The following is a 19,470-nucleotide window of genomic DNA, read 5'->3' on the forward strand; positions in this document are numbered from 1 at the left end:
TCAACTTATTATATCAAAAGTCTAAAGTTAAAATATGCTTCAATGTCTGAAGATTCATATTTTATGTTATTGATGAAGCATGGTTGAAATAATTTAAAAATCAAAATTAGGCATATTAGCTATCGCAATTTAGTCAGGTTATAACTATTCGAGTAATGTTCTAGAAAAACTGTACACTATAAAATAATTTGGGCCTCAATTTCCAGGTCGGACCAGGATTCTCCCTTGCACAGAATAGCCGTATCCTCCGCGAAACTGAAGAGATTTCCCGTCGATCAAGGTATTCATATAAACGGTAAATAGAAGTGGTCCTAGAACAGTACCCTGCGGCATTCCATACGTCACGACTCTCGGACGGCTAAGAGCCCCGTCAATACACACCATTTGTTTCCAATCAGACAGATAATCCTTCAGCAAATCAAATGCTGGACCTCTTATTCCATACGACTCGATATTGTGTGACATACGGTATTAAAAGCTTTAGAAAAATCGACGAAACTACATAATAGAGACAATGAAAATGAATGAAGTTTGTCAAAATACCTTCAGATAAGAATAAAACATGCAGTTGTTTCCAGTAGAAATAAAGCGATCATGTGAGAAAAATACCCTGTAGAAGTGATAATGCTGCCATAATGTTAAACATACTCGCACCAACATCGTGATATATTGCAAATTGTATCCGCATTATCGTAGTGTTTCTCAGAGCCAAATGGGCTTTGGTTTATTTTATGATTTCACGGCTTTCATGGCTCACTGGAGGCGATAGATAGTGTTAATTGAATCTGGTGGTGTATGTCCACGCCCTCGTTTTTCATCCATGATATGTCTTTCGATCATTCTCAAAAGGTATTAAGTGAACATTGTATTGGTTCGAAAATAGACTGAATATATTATTTTGTTTGAGTTAGTCGAATCAACAGTTCTTTCCTGGGGAGTCCACAGCTCCGATTTTTATCATTTTGTTTTTCACTATTGCGTGGCATTTTTGGAAAAAAATTCGTATATCAGTTAGTACCTACACAAAATAGTTCATCAGTTATTCACCTGATGACTGTGGCTTCAGTATTAAGGGTATTTTAAATGGATATAATAATGATGGAACCGAAGCATCTGAGAGAAATCGTAGATATACAAGTACCTATACATACAGGGTGGGGCACCGAAAACGAAACAGATCGAATATATTCAAAACACATGTTTTCTAAAAAAAAAAATGGAAAAACACGTTGATTTGTTTTCAAAGGGAAACACCTTTCTATTATAACCTCAACTGTCATACCTCCCCCTTCCCCCTCGGTCGCTATCATCCAATCAATTTGAATGGGGGAAAGTATTAAGTATAACACATCATCAAAAAAATAATTTCATAAGGAATTTGGCCATGACAACTTTCTATTTTGGCGCCCTCTTGCGGGAAAAGAAACTGTTCCCTATTCCAGATTATGATAATTCGTTTGCAAGGTAATTTGACATAAATTCGGTGATAATGCTTTATGGAATTTTTCTAAGGGAAAAAACAAAACAGCTGCCCTACAATGTCGAACAGGAATTGCATTTATGGTTCGATTTGATTCAAAATTGATGAGTGGTGGTTTTCAGGGTCAGAAATTATGATTTTTTTGTCAATGGAAAAAGAAATGTGGCTTTAAGATGGCGAACGAAATTTGTAATTATATGGTCTGATTCGAATTAAAATAAGTGATTGGGGATTTTCAGGGTCGGAAATTATGATTTTTTTGTTGACGTAAAAAACAAGATGGCGGGCGAATTTTGTAATTATGGTTCGATTCGTGCCGGCACCGTAATCGAATTCTTCAAAACACATGCCTAAAACGGTTACCTCCACCGCTTCGTTTCTTACTGGGTTTTCAATGCTACTGGCTGTATTGGCACATATATTATTTTTGAATTAATATTCAATTATTTCTACCCTATCCTGAATAGACTGAACCATTTTTATATTTCACTCGTTAATATACCTGAAGTACTACTGACAAGAAATTGACACACATAAGCACTGAAACAAAAGGTTTTTCATTATACCAATACATAGGCGTAGTAAGTCAAATTTTATCCCAAACGTACGTCAAATAACTCCGGAAATTTTCAAAAATGTCAGACGGCGTTTCGAAAATAACGTATACTCATTTATGGCAGTTCATGGCGAAGACTTTGAGCATCTACTGTGAATTAATGTAGTTTGGGATGATTGGATATAATGAGACATTTTAAATTCGAATTGAAATATCATTCTGAATAGGAGCAATTTCATTGAAATTGAAAAGAATACGCAACGTACAGTTGATGCATCTAGCCACGTCGAGTGAATCCGATGTCTAGGGTGCCGGCTCTGGGGTCTCAAGTCAAGGCACGATAGATAATAAGCTTAAGTGTCCCGAGTGTAATAATGTTTATGTGGGACAATGTGGTCAAAATATCTCAAAACATGTTGAACATGAAAGGTTCTTCAGACTGAAAAAATGATTCGACGTTTTCAAACCATTCCTTGTCATGCAACCATAAGTTCAGAAAGCAATTTTCAAAGAGAACTAATTTTCATGAAAGATACTGGTGTCAAGAACGGTTACGAGATATATACCATTGACTCAATTATTAAAAAAAATGCGGAAACAAGTTCTGAACCAGATCTATCCAGCTCCAAATTATGATACTACACATTTTGTCCAAAATTTCATATCGCATAACAACTTTTTCCAAAAGAATAAAAGAGCATAGAAGTAGTATTTTGAATGGGAAGATCAATTGAACATTCACAAATCATTTTTTGACATAGAGACACGGGTTCAATCACGAATATGACGTATTGCATTTGGAAGAGAAACTCAACCATCTGGAATGTTTAGAAACCAATAGATTTCAATTGTTTCTTATTTTTGAATCTAGTTTGCGACGAAGAAATTGGTGATTAGGACAGATCTCAAGAGTAAATGAAATGATATCTCAGTTAAAAATTGTATTCATTATTCTTCAGTCTAATGAGTTGTTCCTGGATAGGAATAGGTTAGATAATAAATTTATCATGAAGAAATTTATCTCGTACTAATAGTCATAACAATTCAAATTACTAAAAAAGCACTATACAGTATTATGACGCCCAAAGATGCTATTTTATAGGAAAACACGTGTCCCGGTTTTGTAAACTCTTAAGTGGGTCTCACATTAAAGTGTGTTTTTTGAACGCGTTATAATAGATTTTCATCAAGTACCTATCTGAATTCAGGATTCAGAGGAAACACGCATAAATTAATGAAAGACTACTTAACATCAAGAACACAGAGCGTAAGGATAGATAATCAATACAGTGATTCTAAGACAGTCAATTATGGAGTTCCCCAAGGAACAGTTCTAGGTCCAATCCTTTTCAATATTTACCTCAATGATTTATACACCATGTTAGTTAAAGGCGATATTATCAGTTTCGCTGATGACACTGCGGTGCTTTATGCGGAAGAAACCTGGGCTGAGCTGAAAAGGGTTGCGGAGGAAGACTTTAAACAAATCATACAATGGTTTGATAGTCGCCTGCTAACAATCAATTTTGAAAAAACAATATTTTTACCTTTCACATCATATGAAAAATTCCTCCCTAAATATAAATCACTCAGAGTTATTTTGAACAATGGCAAAGAGGTCAATGTGTCCGCAGCACAGAATACTAAGTACTTGGGCATAATCATTGATCCACATCTCAAATGGCATGATCATATAAACGCCACAGTAAAAAAACTCAGATTTGTGCTCTATAGAATGAGACATTACTGTAATTATTTGAACCTAGAACAAATGAGGACAATATACTACGCACTTGTACAAAGTCATATCAACTATGGTATCATTGCCTGGGGTGCTGCCTATTCTAACCATATAATACCACTGGAAATGATACAGAAGCGGATACTCAAATTTATCTATAAAAAACCATATGATTACCCGACTGAAATTTTATATCGAGAGACCAAAATAATGGACGTCAGACAGTTATACTTTGTAAAAATCGTTATAAGACAGCATTTGAATAAAAACATGTCGACCAGTAGAACTCACACATATGAAACGCGAAATAAACATTACACACTCACACTACCAAGAACCAAGAAAAACACATTAATGAGAAATTATAACTTTCTAGCACCCAGGTGTTACAATATGATACCCAACAAACTAAAAATAATCATATCAATGCAATCATTCCGAAAACATCTCATCGCCTGGATTAATACGTTGCCACGCTTAAAAATCCATCAATATATTGACCTGAAAAACACTTATTATTTCTAAACACTCATTATTTCTAGATAAAATGTGAACCATGAATTTGAAAATATAATTTTATTATTGAATATTAAATTTAATTTTATTGTAATACTCCATGATCTCAATACTCCTAGGCTTAAGTTAAATATACCCTTTTCCACACACAGGGGAAACCCTCGTGGAATCTTCTTATATTTATTCATTTTTACTTAATTGTTTTACTTGTATATGGAAACTTGCCGTCGAAATAAATATTATTATTATTTTTTTTTTTATTTTTTTTTTCACCGTAGTGTGCGCTGGTCAGGAGGGCGCGCCAGCATAATCAACCAATGACCACTCCCCACACCGTGGGGTAAGTGATCATTGGGTCCGAGAATCATGTGCCCTGAGCAAACGCAGTGAGCCAAGAATGACAGCCTTCTGCATCTGTGCGGCTAAGATTTAGGCCTTAGTGCGGCAAGCCGGTATGATTTTGAGATTCGAGAGTAGAGAAGACATCATTCCACCAAGGACTTCAATAATCAGAACGACCATCTTGACAGAGTGATCTGGATAGAGTCTGCGGAGTTCGAAGAGAAAATCTCGATATTTTATCCGTTTTTCCTCCTCTTTTCTGACGATATTCGTCTCGCCAGGAGCTGAAAACTCCACGACAAATATCGTTTTGGTCTGGTGGTCGAGAAGGACTACATCAGGCTTATTAGCTTGTATGAGCCTGAGGGTGGGGAACGAATAGTTCCAATAAATTCGGCACTTCTCGTTTCCCACAACGGATTCAATATCCCCCGGAGCGTAGGGCAACACCGGTGTCTCGTCAATACCGTAAGAGTGCCGTAGATGGTAATATAGCACTCTTAGGGCCGCGTTATGTCGATGGATATAGGCCGAGACCGCATATGCTGGACATGCTGATAGCAAGTGCATTAGGGTCTCGGGCGCCTCGTGGCAGGCCCTGCACCTTGTGTCAGGAACCTCTATACCCATCACGCGACTGCGGTAGACTAAGGTGTTGAAGACACCATCCTGGCAAGCCATGATGAACCCCTCAGTTTCCGACTTCAGCCCACTCGACCTGAGAAAAGCGAACGTCAGGCGCTTTGATAAGCCAAGGTCTTCAATGTTATTGAAGAAGACCCCATGCATCGGCTTATCCCTGTGTCTCCGCAGAAGTAAGGTGATCTCTGCGGCTTTTATCTGAGCTTTTTGCTGAACGGGTTCCAACTCGGTGACAGAGTTGTAGTCACCTCGTTCAGAGTCGAAAACTATACCGAGTTCATCAGCTGCTCGATCAGCTGCCCTAAGGAGAAATGCTCCAATTCCTGCTCTCTCATGGTCACGGACCATGCAGAGAAGGGGATCCGAACTCCTGACGACTTTACAGGCTGTATCCAGTACCATTCTGTCATGTAGACACTCCAAACTCAAAAGTCCACGACCTCCCTGTTGTCGGGGGAAGTACAGCCGTGGAACGGACGATTTGGGATGCAAACTCCTATAGAGATGCATCATTTTTCGGGTCCTTACATCGAGTTGATACAGCTCCTCCCGAGTCCACTTCACTACTCCAAAGGAGTAGAGTAAGATTGGAACGGCAAGCATATTTGTTGCAGCTACTTTGTTCTTCCCCGACAGTTCCGATGACCAGATCTGTCGAAGTTTGTGCTGATACTTGCCGCGGAGAGAGTTTTTCACTGCAGTTACCTCTTGTGAGTGGCGTTGTTCCACCCCGAGGTAAGTATACGTCTCTCCGGCATCCAGATGGTGTAGGATGCTTCCATCTACGAGCTGCACATCCTCTCCGTAGTCCCCGCATCGTCCTCTTTTGAGATGAACCATTGCACATTTGTCTATCCTGAATTTCATACCGATAGCATGCGTGTACTCTTCCACCACCCTCAAGGACTGATAGAGATCCTTCTCTCCAGAGGCATAAAGTTTAAGATCATCCATATAAAACAGATGGGTGACCTTGTGCCTCCGGTTTCCGGGGGTGCTACAGTTATATCCTCGAGTCTTTCTGAGCGCAACGGATAATGGCAATAGTGAGATGCAGAATAGAAGGGGGCTGAGGGAATCACCCTGAAATACACCCCTTCTGAAAGTGACCCACCCTGTTTGAACTCTTGCTTGACCAGATTTTATGGTGAAGCGAGTTCGCCAAAGTGGTGTCAGTTGTTCAATGCATCTCACTATGTTGTCGGGTACCGCAAGGCATCTGAGCAAATGCAAGATGAACTCATGCGAAATTGTATCAAATGCCTTACGGTAATCGATCCAGGCCATAGAGAGGTTACGCTTATATTGTATCGAGTCCTGCGTTACACATCTATCGATGAGCAGGTTCTCTTTACATCCAGCGACTCCTCTCTTCGACCCTCTCTGCTCATATATCCGTTCGAACACTCGGTCAACTGCGGTGAGTATTCGTGTGTATAAGATGCTTGTAAACAACTTATAACACGAATTCAAGCATGTTATCGGTCTGTAATTCTTAGGAATCGACAAATCTCCGCTTTTGGGAATAAGAACGGTCCGCCCCTCGACAAACCAATCCGGAATCGGCTGCTCTCCATCGAGCCATGAGTTGAAAACTCTGGCCAGATGGTGGTGGGTACTTGGTAGTTTTTTCCACCAATAAGTGTTCAGCCCATCTGGGCCTGGAGCAGCAAAGTTCTTGGAACCAACGAGGGCCCTTCGAACGTCATCCGGGGTTATCGGGTTGCGCAGTTCATTGGGCTCAGGCTGTCGAAGCTCTCTGTTGAAAGCTTCGAACTGCGCTAGGGCTGGAGTGTCTAAGTTGAGTGGCTGCGGGTGTTCATAGATATCCTTCCAGAAGGATTCCACCTGATCAGCGGTCGGCGGATTATCCACAACACGTGGAGGCTCTTGGAATAAGCGAGAAGGTTTCTCGCGGAACCTAAGGTTTTCCGCGATACTTCTCGCTCGCCTCACTAGTGACTTCTTAGCAGCCACTAGCATTCGTATCCTATCAAGGCAGTGCTGTTTGGTGGTCAGCAGCACGCCTTGGCTCAAAGTGTGATGGATACGTCGTAGATTGGCGGCTATTCGCCGCACTGCGGGCGTGAAAGGCCTGTTGGCTGCCCTGTAATCCATCACACATTGGATACGAGTCGCGTGTTGTCTCGCCGACGTGATTTTAGCCTCCATCTTGTGTACACGCCGTTCAATCTTCCGAACCGCAAGGCCGGGATTTCGTCCTTCCGATTCGGAAAGCGATTGGACGACGTTATACACGGCGGTGTTGATTTGCCAGATGTCAGCCTCTTCTGTTAGAACACTATGAACCTCCGCATCCAAACGAGCCAGTTCTTGTGGCTTCAGGGGCTTAATCCTTTGGAGCGCCCTGCGTGTTCTGATTGTCGTCTCCATTGGTGGTATGGTGCTGGTCTCCTCTCCAGCCGTGCCAACGGGTGGTAGAACTGCCACTTCCACCACTTCGTTAGCAGGCTGGAAAGGAGCTATATAGCCCTGCCGCCGAAGATAGGATACGTAATCCCTAAGGTTTTGGGCGGAAAAGGCGGCATGCTCCGGATGTGTTTCACACCACAGAGCATGCAATCTCGCCATGTACCCTCTTCGCGCGGGCTCACTACTCTCGTAGCAATGCATAAGGCTATCTCTTAGTTCATGCGTCCACTCAAAACGTCCGTTTTCATTGCCAGGGTTGTCATCAGTAGGCAAATCATCGTTTTGGGCCCCACCACCTTGCCTCTGACCCCTCCGAGCGGGTCGATTGTGGGGGCCCCTTCCTTGATTGTTGGGAACCAAGTGTTGGGTCCACCGGGTGGTTAGCCCTGTGGACCCACGGCCGGCACCGGAGGAAGAATAGAGTTCTCCTTCCCGGGTGCGCCTGGGCTGCCGGTCCGGTTTTGCACCAGTTGCTCGGGTAAGTGGTGTCGCAACTCACCAAAGGCCAAGGGTGTTAGTGGCTATCCCTGCTTATTATTATTATTATTATTATTATTATCTGAAACTGTCTGAAACTAGCAAAAGTCATTCCGCTTCATAAAGATGGTGAAATGAATGATCAATCAAACTTCCGGCCATCATTGCTTCCGACAATCTCAAAAATAATTAAAAAACAGGGTAAAAAAATAATGCTCAATTTCTTAAGTAATCATAACATACGATGTGAATCTCAATATGGATTCCAAAGCCATAAAAACACAGGCGATGCAATCTTCTCTTTTCTGGAAGATGTATATATTGGTTTGAATAATAACGAATCTATTGGGGCAGTTTTTTGTGATTTCTCAAAAGCGCTCGATTGCGTGAACCATGAAACACTATTATTTAAATTTCAGTGTTATGGCTTTAGAGGATTGTCATATCACTGGCTTTACAGTTATCTAACAGGCAGGAAGCAGTTAATAAAGCTACTAGGACTACTACTAGGAAATAAATCGCATATTAAGAATAAAACACCAGGTGTACCACAAGGTTTGGTTCCGGGTCCTATCCTTTTTCTGCTTTATCTGAATGATCTGGTAAACATTGACACCAAAGGGAAGTTCACACTTTTTGTGAATGACAGCACGATCCTTTGGCGTGAGACAAATGAAGGTAATCAGAACTCTGGATCTCTTTAGGGTTAAACAGTGGTGCGATTCAAACTCCTTATGTTTCAACAGAAACGAACATAGTTTGCTTCAAACTCAATTTAGACGACTTAGATACTTAGAGAAAATCACGCTATAATAAACAAAACTCACACAAAATTTTGAGGGGTATTTATAGATGATAAGTTGAAATTTGATGAGCATATAACAAATTCATGCAAAACAATAGCATCTGGCTGTTATGCAGTTCGAATTGTTTCTAACGAACTCAATCATTCCTCAGCCAGAACTGTGTATTTTTCCTTGAAAGAGTCGCACTTGAGATATGGAATTGCCTTTTTGGGCTTTTGTAATCAGCAAACTACTGAGTTCAATATTCGTTCTACAAAAAAGGGCTGTCAGATACATATGTAGGGCAAAATCACAAGACCACTGCAAACCACTCTTCATCAGTCAGAAAATTCTTACTGTACCTTGTTTATTCCTTTTAGAAACCGTTTTCCTAATTCACAAAAAATACGCCAACTCAGCAGCAAATAATTTTCTTTGATATATGAGAGCAAGAAAATATACAACCACCTTCCAATGTACTATAGAGCAATAGCAAATTTAAAAATAATTCTGAAAATTAGTTGAAGGAGTACTTCTGCAAAAAGCTACTATGAATTAGAGGAATATTACTATGATGTATTTCAACTCTTAGTATTTTAGATGCTTACATATTTGAAATGATTTATTTATTTACTATCTGTAATGGTTTATATATTGTTTCATTTATGTATATTCGTATACCTATGTCGTATATCTATAATGATTGTTCACTGTATACCTCGATTTCAATATTTTTTAAAAACATTTAACATTGTTGACTTCATAAAGTTTCACTAGCTTCGTCGATAAGGATTTATTGGACAATAAAGCATGATTGATTGAGATAGATTGGTCAGTTCTATCATATTTTCAAACTCAATATTTTTTTGATCCTTTTTTCGGAAATTTATAATTTTTTGCGTTTTCTATTCTAATAAATATAGTAAAAAATTGATTTCCGGGAAGAGACAACCTATTAATGACAGAAATAACTCATGTACCGACAAATAACATTCAGGCAAATACCAATTTTTTCATGAAATACGTGTAAAATTCATACTTTCACTTGTATTGTATACAAAAATGTCCTTGAGTTTACAATACGTTCAATGAGGGCCGCCTGGTTGAACTCATTTTTAAAATTCTCAATGGACAAGGAATATTCTTTTAGAGGAATGAGAAAGTTCTTAACTGTATCAACAACAATACAACTAGTATATCAAGACACACTCATGTGAAACTCATGATATTCCAGGTGGGAGGATTGATTGCCAACGTATTTATCTTTGCTTCCTGCTCTGTTCACGAAGTTATTTTCATCAGTTGTGTATCTATACATTGAAAAGACTTCAAAGAGCCGTTGCTAATTTCATTTCAAAATTCATATTTATTGCCAATACCACATACGATCATAAAGATTGATACTCGTATCTTATTGTAGAGCACAACGTGATTTATGTTGGTTATCAATAAGTTCACGTTAACGGAGAGAAGTTCGACGAACCACTTCACAAATAGGTTGTCTATGTAAACATTTGACACCCTTCGTGTACTTATTTTCAGTGAAGTAGTAAGAATTGAAAAAAGGGTATTTTTTTTAACAATTTTAACAATGTTTTCAACGAGTTCTTGCAATTAATAAGCCCCTATCATATTTTCTAATGCAAACAAAAAGTATTTTTTGAGATTTTATCTGTTAATATTTGCTTCGTAGAATTAAAAATTATTCAGATGAGTCCACGTAACTCAATGCTTGATTGTTTAAAAATATATTTTTCATTTCAATTAGTATTATGTGATAAATTTGCTCTACATATGTATTGGCAAAGACTGATATTTTAACCAGAAAAAACCAATCCACCTTGACAAGTTCGATATTTTCATTTATAAAAGGGCACCCTTCTACTTTACTTAGAGAGTAATATAATAGTTGAATCTGTCGAAAAATGAATAGACCTCCTCGACTGAATTTTCAGCTGGAACTATTTTTTTAACAAGTGATTCAGTGTGACTGAAGATGAGAATTCCTAATTCTTCAAATGTTGTGCAAATCGGTCACTGATTATGTTAACAAAGTCGATCGAATCAAGGTATCGAAATTAGTTCATAGATGAATAATTGTCAGATCATAATAAATTTTGAAGTCATATTACATATTACACGAACAGATTCAAATAATTTTTCAGTTAGTGGAAGAGTTGGGGGGTTCCAACATAAATATCAATTTCTCATGTATTCTTCAAAAATGAGTTTTTCGTAACTGGATATAATGGTAACAGAACGCATATAATTACAGACAGGTCTAGAAAAAATTGTATCTACTTTTTTGGTTTCTTAAAATACACAAGCATTGCAGAGAAATCCTGAAGAAGCTCTGTAAAGTTTATTCATTTAGAAAAATCGTTTCGGAAAATCTATTGTACAAGAATGCTCGCCAAATGACAGATTTACTAAAAAGCCAGTATTAGTGAAAAAAGACAAGTCTTTAACTTGCCTTTGATTATCAGATCATCAAGATTTCTCATAATGATTAGGTCTAAGGTTTTTTGAATGGAGAAACAAAAAATTTCTTCATATTTTCAATAGTGGATTGGCGCAAAACTATTCACCTCTACTAACAATTTTCTACCAATGATTATAAGCCTCACAATATTTTTTTAAACTGATGATAAGATAATGTGCAGTATATACATTATATTTTAGAAAAGAAGGTGTTGGCTTTTTACTTCTCCATCTTTATACTGGAGTCTTCCAAAGAAAGGAAGAAAGCAATCAATTTCCCACATTTTTTTCGTATAAAGATGGATAAGTAGAAAGCCAAAGTTCCAGAAGTTCTGAAAAAAACACTCGTTATACCTGTATATAAAAAAAGAGATTTCTGAGAAAGGGACAACTATAGGCAAATATCTTTGCTTTGCTCGATATCAAAATTATTTGAAGAAGTTGTAACAATTAGGGTTATGGATCATTTGGAAACAACTATGTATGTTTCAGCATCGTTTTGGAAAAATAAATCTATAGAGACAGTTTCCTATCACCTTCTTAATTATATTCACACAGAGATTGATAGAAAAATTATGTGATCTCACTATTTTTCGACTTATCAAACGAGTTTGATGCAGTGAGCGCCGAATTTCCCATTAAAAAAACTGTCAATGCTCGGGTTTCCACGGAATATTATACATTGGATACAATCCTATATGACAAACAGAGAAATGGTTGTAATCTGCAATGGATCGACATCAGAGTCAAAGATGGTAAAACTCCGGGTGCCACAGGGCTCTGCTCTAGGACCTCTATTGTTTCTTCTCTATGTCAATGATCTTCCTCAACATATAAAGCTATAGTAGGCAATAATGCTGAGAAACTCATCAGCAAATCTGAACACATTACTGAACAGTAATCAGTCATATGAAATATATTATCAATAAACTACAGACTATTCTCTATGGATTCAAATATCTCAGAAAGATATTACCAACACACCTACTAAAAATACTATACCCCGCACTAGTGGAAAGTCATCTTCGATATGGAATACTAGGATGGGGAGCTGCAGCAAAAACCTACTTACATCTTCTAGAAATAAGTCAAAAACGGTTTCTTAAGCTGATTTTCTCAAAAGATCGACTATACAACTCAGATCAACTGTACCTGGAAGCAAAACAAAAATCATGGACACTAGACAGCTATATTTTTTCCTTACACTCATAAAATATCACTCCACACAAACACCAGTTCTCACTACTCATACTATACACGAAATCGAAACCAACATCCAGTTCCCTATATGATGAAAACAACAACACAACGTTCTTTTCAATACTTAGCACCAAAATTATATAATAAATTACCTGAACGGTTAAAAATATTGATATATCTGCCTCAATTCAAAAATGCATTAAAGAAGTTCATTCTTGAGAATCCAAGACAATCAGTTCATCACTTTTTCGATGATCATGTTTACTAAACAAATCCTGAACCCTAGTATGTTGTTATGTACTGCTCACATGAATGAGAGCTTTATTGTCATCCCCACTAATACTACTTTATGAACTATGTTTTTACTTGAACATTGTTTATTCTTCTGCGTAACTATTCCATCATTCGCATTCCTTTTAAACATTATCTCATTTTACTGATAAACAAGTGCAACAACATTACCGCTCATTAGCTTCATCCATCTATTTCGTAAGATAACACTTTTGTATCACAATTATTATTACTTACATAAATAGGGAGGAACTTTATAATTACTCTGCTTATTATTTTATATACTATGTATTTATTTATACATTTTTTTCTATTGTTTAGTACTTGTATATGTATGTTATAGTTATCCGTATTTTTAGGTATTGTATGGCGAAACAAGTGCAATAGCACTTATCACTCATCGGCTTTATTCACTTCATTTTATTGTGAGACATTTCTTTGTATTATGTAAAATTGAATAAAGAGTATTATTAGTTCACTACCTGGTGCCAAAAAGATAAGCTTATTCTAAATACTTCAGAATCGATCAGTGTTAACTTCCACTTCAGAAGAAATATTCCAATTGGTCGACGCTCTAGCTATAATATTCAAACTTCTGAAGAAATAAAATTTTTAGGGACGCTAATCTAAATTGGGATAGGCAGGTGGACTGACTATATATGTGCTGAGCTGAATAGAGCATATTATGCCATAAAAAGCTGAAATCCTGTTTGTATGAAACTGGCTTACTCAGCATATATCATGCCATGACCTACCCTTATGTAAATTTAAATATTATGGCTTGGGACAGAGCAAGGGATTTTTCCAGAGTCTTTATAACACAGAAACGCATCATAAAGCTAATTTTTAATATGGATTTCCGGGACAGCTGTCGGCCCGTTTTTATAGACAAAAAAAATATTGACAGCCCCCTCCATCTTCATTCCCCAATGTATTTTATTTGTATCTCATCATATAAATTATATGATGAGACTGTTTCAGAATATAGTTATAATACAAGAAATGGTGATCTTCTAAAAATTCCAGACCATTTCATGACAAGCTATAAAAAATCCCCTCAGTATAATGCCATTACGTGCTTCAATGAGCTGCCAAATGTAGTTAAAAAAATCACAAGTGACAAAGTATTTCATGATTGTGTTAAAACTATGCTTTTAGAAAGATGCTATTACAGTTACCAAGATTTTTTAAGTGACAATCTCACAAACAATTAAATTCACAGTTGACATAATATTATTTAGATTGAATTGTGTGAATGGTGTGAAATGTTCATTGAATTTGTAGGCATATACGCTTATTTGTATATGTGTGTATTTGTGTATGTGTATATGTGAATATATATATGTATATACAGTGTCATCCCCAAAGTATGCACTATATGGGAAACTTATTTATTAAAGGTTTTTCAACAAAAGGTTATACTTTATAAAAGTTTTTGCATATCCTAAAACTAAACATGCACCAACGAAATACAGTAAAACACACGTATTTTAAGAGAAGCCTTCTAATATTTGATTTTGAGACAAGTGTAAAGTACACTTATTTAAAAAAAAATCGGGAAATGTTATTCAGAAAAGTTGTTCAGCATTAAATACATATAAATATGAAGTCATGGCCATCTAAGTGAAGTTTTATTTTTTCCACCTTTTTACAAATGGGGACTACGAAAACAGAAATTTGCTAAAACGATAAATAGACAGCATCCTGTATACGAAGGTACAGGTAGAGTACTGTAACAAGAACTTATTATTCAATAATATTAAATCATAAAATATCAAAATAAAATGGGTATTTTGTAACAAACTCATTGATTTTCTGGAGATTATTTTGGAGAATTATTTTGGATGAGAAAAATCTTCAAATATCAATGAGTTTGTTCCGAAATACCTATTTTATTTTGATATTTTCTGATTTGATATCATTGAATATTAAGTTCTTGTTACAATACTGTATAATTTTGAGTAACTTTCGGTGTTAACAAAAAATAAAAATAACTTTGCACCAAGAACTTTGAAAATTATTTTACTTTTAGAAAAAAATGACCGTGATTAACACCATAGTTGTGTAATTCGTAATAGTACAGGCTTTCAAAATAAACCATCGTAATCCCCATTTGAAAATGAGTTACAAAGTTAAACTTCGCTAAGATAGCCATGACTTCAAATCTAGATGTAATAACATTTCCCGAAATTTTTTAAAATAAGAGTATATTACTCTTGTCTCAAAATCAAATATTTGAAGGCTCCTCGTAAATAACATGTGTTTTACTGTATTTTGTTAACGCATATTTACTTTTATAGAATGCACAAACTTTTATCAAGAGTAACATTTTGTCGAAATACTCTTAATAAATAAGTTTCCTATATGGTGCATACTTTGGGGATGACATTGTATATAGATTTAAATCTGTTCTCATTTTATTTTTTTATTTTTACTAGCTTGTAGTACAACTAACTTACCTTATATACCCAAGTGTATCAAAAATGGTGAATCAACATTATTATTATTATTATTAAAAAACCTTTCCCAAAAATCATTCTTTCCTGAAAATATACCCGTTTCAGTTTGAAAAACATTCCCATGGCTGGGATTTAATAAAATAAGCGAATGAATGTCATTACGTACTGTCGTCGATGACATGAGTAGATTCAACTTATTCGTGACATAAAGTTGTGATTTTGTGAATAGTAGGGCCATAGCAAATCCAACTATAACTCAATATTATTTAGGATTTGGGTCTTCTTTCAGCAATAGAGCAAGTGGGGAAAATATAGAGTTAGAGCCTTTCAAATTATAAGAGTAGATAGTATTGTCACATTCAGCATAAATTATACTTTTTCAAAAGTATGCCTCAAGTAGATTCATGAATCGTGTGAACTACAACCAAATCCAATAATGAAATTCATAAGCAAGAAATATGCTGAAACAAATCGTGAAGGTAGTCAAATTACTTATGCAGCTGCAGATGGTACTGCATAATGCAATTATGGTCGATGGTCTATTGTCGTGCCAGGATGTCGCACGAGGCCGTGTTGAAATAGACATTGATGAGCGGAATCGTGGTTTCTTTCTTCTTCGTTACATCGTGATTAGCCAGTTTGCTATTATTGTCAGTACAAATTTATGAGACACACTCCGATTGCAATGACGGAATTTGTTTGCGAAGATGGAGTACCACTATTCGTTTCACAATGAATAATAAAGCCAACCTTTTTTTATTTACTGTTCTGTGCAGTAAACTAATGGTTTTTTAAGGTCAATTCAATATGTATATGGTTGTCACGACTTCCCAACAGTTGGTATTAACTTGAAAATTTTTCATCTTTGAACTTACAAACTTTAAATACTGTTTGTACGCAAAGAATAATAATTTGACACCAAAACGAAATGAGCGGATCCATTTTCCAATGAAGAACTAGGCTGCACTTAGGATATTGATGAACATGAGGGTGATATGGTAACTAGTATGGGAATGTCGTAAAAAAGTAAAGAAACTTAATGGACTGTAATATATTGAATATATACTGGATAACTGGACACTCAGGAATTAACAGTAACAGAAAAGTGTGCTATATACGTATCATCAGCTCCATTTATTGGTCACCCAATTGTGACAGTAACAAAGTCTATGGCATATGATCTCACAAGCAAATGGACCGTTAAGAAACATGGGGTTTTTCCTGCAATAAAAAAATCTGTAGTCTTACCTCTTTCGAAAAAAGGAGACCCCAACATTATTGACATTTTTCGACCCATTTCGATAATACCTATACTTGGAAAGTTATCGAGGTCATTGTCAAAAGCAGATTAATAACATACTTGGAAGATACTTCTCTTTTCTCCCTGAACAATTTGCGTATAGAAAGCAAGTCTACAATCAATGCTCTTTTGAATATCATATCCAGTGTAGTGGTAACTCTTGAAAAGGGCAGACATTCAATCATAACATTGTGCGATCTATCGAAGGCATTTGATTGTGTTTCGCACAATATTCTGCTTGAGAAACTTTCCTACCAAGGTATCCGTGGACTGTCCCTCAAATTTATTCAATCCTATTTGCACGATATATCACAGTGTGTATCATTACATGGGAGTAAATCGAATGTAAAATCTGTCAAACATGGTATACCCCAAGGTTCTGTACTGGGGCCAATTTTGTTCATTCTATATATGAATGACATATATTTCCATATACTTCCCAAAAAATGTTTTCTATTTGCGGACGATACCACTTTGGTGGTATACCACAGTGTTCTGCTAACGCCACCATGAAGTCTGCAAGTAACTGGTTTGTTTCAAATAGGCTTGTTCGCCCCAACGAGGGTAAGAATCAAAATCTTATTATTTCTACAAATACAAATTTAACCTCGGGTAGATATGTTAAGCTACTTGGCATCCATATAGACGACACATTGAACTGGTCATGTCATGTTTACAAACTGGTCAAGGAATTATCAAGTGTAATATTTATGATACGTAGACTGAAAGAATTTGCCGGTATCAGAGCGGTCAAATCTTCTTACTTCGGACTCTTCCATAGTCAGATGGTATACGGTATAGTGTTGTGGGGGGATTCTTGTCATTCCAAAAAAAATTTTGTATTGCAATGACAACTTTAGAGATCATTGTCGTCCACTTTTCAATCAATCATCTTAAAATTATGCCGCTTCCTTCAGCCTTTATATATGAAACATTGATTGAAATTCAATCCAACTACATTTTACAATCGTAATAACATGAATATCCAACAAGACCAGGAAATCTGATGAGAACTGAGAACACCTCACAGAAAAATTCATTGAATTTGAAATTTTATAATTAATAACTATGTCACATAAAACAACTCAGTTTCTACCGTTTCGAGCAGAAACTGAAGTAATTTTTTTGGAATCACTGTTTTTATACAAAAGATCCCAAGTTTTGACTTGTCACAAATATTTGTTCAAATGTTTCACGTAGCCAATAAACTATTCTATTCTATTCTATTCTATTCTATTCTATTCTATTCTATTCTATTCTATTCTATTCTATTCTATTCTATTCTATTCTATTCTATTCTATTCTATTCTATTCTATTCTATTCTATTCTATTCTATTCTATTCTATTCTATTCTATTCTATTCTATTCTATTCTATTCTATTCTATTCTATTCTATTCTATTCTATTCTATTCTATTCTATTCTATTCTATTCTATTCTATTCTATTCTATTCTATTCTATTCTATTCTATTCTATTCTATTCTATTCTATTCTATTCTATTCTATTCTATTCTATTCTATTCTATTCTATTCTATTCTATTCTATTCTATTCTATTCTATTCTTTTCTATTCTATTCTATTCTATTCTATTCTATTCTATTCATGAAGAGTACTTGGAAAATACAATTGCGGAAGTACATTGGGAAACCTCGGTTAAGGGGCCCTCTGAGAAAGACTGAAGAACTGCTACAACAAAGCAGGGATCAGCTCAGAATAATCACACTTGAACAAAAAAATACCACATAATGGAGAGTTTAGCTGCAGGTAATGCAACAAATTTTTTCTAAATTTTGGGCATGAAGCCTGTGGCAACCAAGTTCATTCCAAAATTGCTGAATTTTGAAAAAAAAAATCCGTCGCATGAGCATTGCTCAGGAATTGTTGAATAACGTCAATGGCGATCCAGATTTGCTTGAAAGGGTCATAACTGGTGACCAATTATGGGTAAGTTAGTACGGTTATGACATCGAAACCATGTCGGGTTTGAAGCCCTTCGTAGTTTGGAACTGCATCCTAACGTTTCGCCAGCACGAGTGGCTGGCTTCTTCAGAGGTTTATTCATCTTGATGATGCACCGATGAATTGTGATTTCTAGTTCGTAGGTAGGATGATTTGATCACGGATAGCTTTTCTAGATCTACTCGTCGAAAGGCGTGGCACACGACTGATACATAAAGTGTACCGAAAACCAACACATACGGACAGATATCTGCATGCATTTTGGAACCACCATCCAAGTCAAAAGCGGGGAATTATCAACACTCTGACGAAACGTGCCCTTAGAATATGTGAACCGGAACACCTACAAGAAGAATTGTATCACCTTCAAGTGGCTTTAAGATCGAATGGATACAGTGTAACCGAAATCAACAAGGCCATGGAACTGAAGACTTCCACAAGTCAAAATTGGGAGGAAACTCAAACGGTTGCACGTGCATTTCTACCGTATATCCCTAGATTCACAGACAGAATCAAAAGAATCTTAGGGAAGCATAAAATAAAAACAGTGTTCCCACCAGGAAAATACAACAAAGCCTAAGATCTGCGATAGACAAATGAGATCCCCTATCAGCTGCGTGGGTATATCGTATACTATGCACCTGCAGAAAAGTTTATAACGGTACCACCACAAGATCCATGGGTACAAGGCTAAATGAACATAGGAGAAACTGTAGATTAGGTCAAATAGAAAAATCGGCAGTAGCAGAACACGGTTTAGTGAAGGAGATCATACGATACTGTTTGAAGGTGTGAAACTACCCCGA

General features: G+C 36.5%; 1 protein-coding gene across 1 annotated transcript in view; it reads right to left on the reverse strand.

Moving 5' to 3' along the window:
• Positions 1-19,470, reverse strand: part of slow (epidermal growth factor-like protein slowdown) — a 189,251-nt gene that overhangs the window by 147,400 nt on the left and 22,381 nt on the right. The gene's annotated exons all lie outside the window — the stretch shown is intronic.

This window comes from Leptinotarsa decemlineata, unplaced genomic scaffold (assembly GCF_025532065.1).
Source record: "Leptinotarsa decemlineata unplaced genomic scaffold, Ldec_3_MD MMD2_tig00004307_RagTag_RagTag, whole genome shotgun sequence".
Classification (NCBI taxonomy): domain Eukaryota; kingdom Metazoa; phylum Arthropoda; class Insecta; order Coleoptera; family Chrysomelidae; genus Leptinotarsa; species Leptinotarsa decemlineata.